At 39.3% G+C, this 4,484-nt stretch overlaps 1 long non-coding RNA gene across 3 annotated transcripts; it reads right to left on the reverse strand.

Moving 5' to 3' along the window:
* Positions 1 to 1,059: 1,059 nt before the first annotated feature.
* On the reverse strand, positions 1,060 to 3,478 carry LOC127128789 (uncharacterized). 3 transcript variants are annotated; one of them, XR_007806038.1, is made up of 3 exons: positions 2,929 to 3,391; positions 1,610 to 2,235; positions 1,060 to 1,534 (listed from the first exon to the last, which is right to left on the reverse strand). It is a non-coding gene; the product is annotated as an uncharacterized LOC127128789 (long non-coding RNA). The 3 variants fall into 3 exon arrangements; XR_007806037.1 differs by having other exon boundaries at positions 1,060 to 1,537; XR_007806036.1 differs by having other exon boundaries at positions 1,060 to 2,235; positions 2,929 to 3,478.
* Positions 3,479 to 4,484: the final 1,006 nt, after the last annotated feature.

Genomic DNA, 4,484 nt, shown 5'->3' on the forward strand with positions numbered 1-4,484 from the left:
CAAAGCCTAACCTTTGCTTAGCAACCCACAACGTTCCCATAACATCACATTTATTCTCAATGGGCAAATTTTCGGATACATTAGTATTTAATCCTCTTCTACCTTGAATACCCGAAAAGCTTCCGCAATTCTTGTATTCAGGTACCAGAAGATTAAATAGGGACAGCTGTAGTACCCCAAAATTTGCCCCCATTTTGCTTGTTTATCTAACCCATAACCTGAGACCCATCTAACATCATTCATGTCTCATTCATATTCGTCATTCATTCATGATTAACATTTACTAACAAGCATCATAGATTTGAGGCTTGCGGTGGATAAAATCAGGTTTCATGGCCTGAAGATTTTGGTGTTGCTCATCACGTGGGTTGTAACCCTAATTCTTGGTCTCGAGGGATCTCGTAGTATAGCCTTCTGTGCATTTGACTTAGCGTCTAAACCCTAAGAGTAGGCCCATGGTCTAAGAGTCTGCTTGCAGAGCTTTACGTTTCAGTTGAAACCCTAATCATCGACTGGGAGGTTGGTGAATAATATGACTAGTTTTGAGGAGGGCTGGAAACCCTACTTTTGGTTCTCGACAATGGTGCATTGTTTCTGCCGGTTGCTTTTTGATTGGAGGCCTTTGATTGCTACTTGGATTTGAATTTTAGCTATTAAACCCTAGCACCATGGCTTAGTTTGATTTGTTCCGAACAGGCATGCATCCACACTTCATCCCTTGGTTTCCACCTTATCCATCTCGTTCAAATGGGTCTTAGAGATGCATCTAAACCATTAGTTTCATGGTAGAGAAAATGACCGTTTGATTCCATTCTGTCCCACGTGTATCATTAAGACGTTTGACCGAAAATGCATTACACTGTTGATATACGCTCATTGAAAATTACAAAGGGAATTACATTTTTCCATAAGTTGACAACCTGATCAACCGGTTGACCGGAGTTAATAATTAAGATGTGGAAGCCCTAAGCCTAGAGTGTGACATGCTAACTCCCATTTTAATTTAGCATGAAATTGTTTTAAACCATGATGGATCTTGGTTCATTTGACTAAGTCTAGTGAGGTAAAGGCATTAACATATAAGCCATGTCATCTCATTACATCGAGAATTGCATCGGTTTACATTTTACACTTGCATAACATCACAGTACTTCTTAAATCAAAATAGAATGAAAAGAACACTCAACGCATGCGGGTCTTCACTGTCCATTGCTCGGTATCATGAAAGCACTGGTAAAGTGCATGATCTTCAGAAGCTTGATGTGAAGCCTATAGTGGATAACAGCGCTGCACCCTAACGAGGAAAATTCCCTGAACAAAGGTAATGCTATTGTATGTAAAATGGGTAATCTAGTAGAAGATGTTGAAAATACACTGTCTCAAGGAAATCAGCTGGAACCCACTTTGGTTCTTGACTTGCAATAGCAATAAAACACATCAGTTACAAACAGCAATGCCGGCACCAAACACAAGCCAGCCAAACGACTGAAACCGCAATCAAAATGTAACCGCAAAGTGACATACAAATGTATACCTGCTGCAAAGTGAAACACATAAATGGTAGTGCAACAACTTGAAGGCAAAAGGAAATACTCCAAAAGATGCATACCGCCGGTGACGACAAACAGATACCAAAACCTGCAACACGCTGTGACTTTGTTGCAGCAGACCGCGAGGGAAATGCTGCAGCAGTTGGTTAATTAACTTAAAGTATTGGTTGATGAGTGTAAGAGAGTGTTTCAGGACGGTGATTTTAAGGAGGGGAAGGTTGTTGTTCTAGAAATTGGGAGGTTTTTGAAAGAGGATATTGTTTTCATGACTGTCAGACCATTGAGATATAGTTTGGTTTTGGATTCTCATCCTGATAATTTGCATACACGAACCGTGGCTTCAGAATTTTCCTTGCTCTGATTGCATCAAGCCATGAAATCCTGCTGCAGCCCAGCAATGCCCCGAATTTGCGTACTTAATTCACAACACTGATGCCTGCAATCATCACGAGCACTAAACGAAACCTCACAAGGAATGGCTTTGCATCCCCTGCCACAATCCTTTGATATTGAGATAACAACAATGGACTTCACTGTGACGCATTTGCTCTCTTACAGATTTAGTCTGGTAGTGAACAGAGTGAAGTTATGAATGCAGTGGAGAGGACGTGTATGTCGGTTAATTCTGTCCCTTCTAAAAAACCAACTGGCAGAGCGTAAGCTGCAAACATAAGCTAAACCAAACCTGCAGGACCAAAATTCCATCAATTAACTTCATTTACATACCGCATTAACCATAAACGGCATTTAACACCAAATTTAACTAATCCCATAAACCAAAACTAACCATAATAGACTTTGAACCTAACAAATTCCTCACAACCATTTCCCAACTGTGACAACAAAAACCATCTAACTTACATTCATTTTCACCAACCATTAGCTTCACTCTCCAACTAACAGGAATTTGTTTCCAATGATGGAAGAATTTTGACCAACTAACTGAGTTAGAGATTCAACTCAGAGTTACCAACAGCTAACTGAGTTAGTTATCACTAACCGACTCTAATCCTAGTCATCCCACCCTATCCTAATTCCTAACCAGAATAACTAACTTCAAAGCTAATCTTCAAGCTCCCTCAATCTGAACCTGCACTTTATAAATTCAGAGCACCATAATTCATTTTGGGTCCCTACTCTTTTTCTTCTGAAATTCCTCACACTCTCCACCCTCTCAAACCTCAGCACACGCTCATCACCATAACTGTTAGAGCTTCAACATCCGAAGCTCTAATCAGTTGAGCTTCAATCCTCGCGACTCATCTCCATTCAGCATCCATCCACACACACTGCACCAAATCACAAGATCCTCTCTCACACGAAGAAATCAAGAAGCAAGAAGGAAGAAGAAGGGAGAGCACGAAGCGAATACACGCACCAAGTACGTAAACGGAAAGAAGCACAATCGACACCTGTTGTTAACACCGCGGTGAGACCGGTAAGTCTTCATTTTTCCTGTTTCATTATGCAAATAGTTTCGATTCTGCGTCGACGCCATTAAGTTAGCAGTAGAAATTGTTGAGAGGAGAACGAACCAAATCGAGATGCGCATCGGCGAGCACTGACTGAGTGAAGAACGACGTGAATCCATGAATAGTGGCCGCAGAGTGACGAAATGAAATTGATGAATGCGAAGCTAAAAGATGAGGGATACACCGCCGTGCCGGATTCCTCAAAGAAAGACATTATGGTGATTCATCCACGACTGAACAAGGTGTGATTAGACGCGGTTGATGATGGAATGATGGAAGAGCAGCTCGAGGAGTGTACCACCGTAGTGTGGAATATCACAAACGTTGCTGTAGAGATTGACATGTGCCGCTTCGAGTCCTAACGGTTTAGGCCTAAGACCCGAACCAATTCCTTTCTGCACCTCTCTCGGGCAGACACCCCTTGAAGCCAATTTGGGCCTCGTTTGGGCCTTGATGCTCCCTATTCGCACCTTGGTTCCGTTTACTACACCCCCTATCCATTCCAAGGCCCATTTTCAGTCTTTCATGGTGTCTGCAAATTAGAAACTATCAGGATTTAATTAGGAGTTATTTTTAGAAATGTAATTAGTTTAGGGTGGTTAGGAATCTAGGTTTATTGAAATTTTTAGGATTAGGATCATGGAGAATTTTAGAAATTTAGAAATTTAGAATAAAGTCTTAATTAGAATTTAGTAGAATTTTTAGGAATATTAATTTTGGTTAGAAATTGGATTAGTTTTAGAATTTCGAGTTAATTGAATTTTAGGTTAATTAGATTAATCTTTTTAATATGTTAGGATATTTTAGAATTTCATTGAACTTAGAAAATAGTTTAGGGTTTAGAATCAATTACAATTAGGATTTCATAATTAGAATTTTAATTCAATAGTCCATAATTGTCAAATGACTGTTTTGCCATTAGTGTAGAAATAGTCCAACAATTGCATGCTCCCTTTAGGATTAGAATGCAATCAATTTTAGGACTCAACATAGAATTTTATTCTTGATTTTGATTAATTTTGACATGCTCCCTTAGGATTTTTAATCTAACTTAGAATATTCAATCAACTTCTAATGCATGGTCCCTTAGGTTAGTTCTAACAATTACTAATTTCAATTAGATCCAAAAAAATTAGTTCCCTTCAAAACTAAAATCAAAACCCCCGATTAAATTGATCAAAAGCAATTTTGATTAATTAAATCCTTTGAATTTGTATAATCCCACAGTCTAATTGAGTGATCAAAAGACCATTGGTCACTTAGTAGGACTTTTCTTTCATGCTGTGGAGCTCAAGACCTCAACTCAAGATCTTCGATCAAGGCATCCTCAGTTATATTAAGCAGCGGATTATTCAAGCACATCAAAGGTGGAGTCTTCAACTTTCAAGCACTTCAAAAGTGGCCTCTTCAACCCTTGTTAATTCAAAGTTAGAAGAGTGTGACACGAGCCTTAAGTAGTAAA

Source organism: Lathyrus oleraceus, chromosome 1, assembly GCF_024323335.1.
Source record: "Lathyrus oleraceus cultivar Zhongwan6 chromosome 1, CAAS_Psat_ZW6_1.0, whole genome shotgun sequence".
In the NCBI taxonomy this organism is placed as follows: Eukaryota; Viridiplantae; Streptophyta; class Magnoliopsida; order Fabales; family Fabaceae; genus Lathyrus; species Lathyrus oleraceus.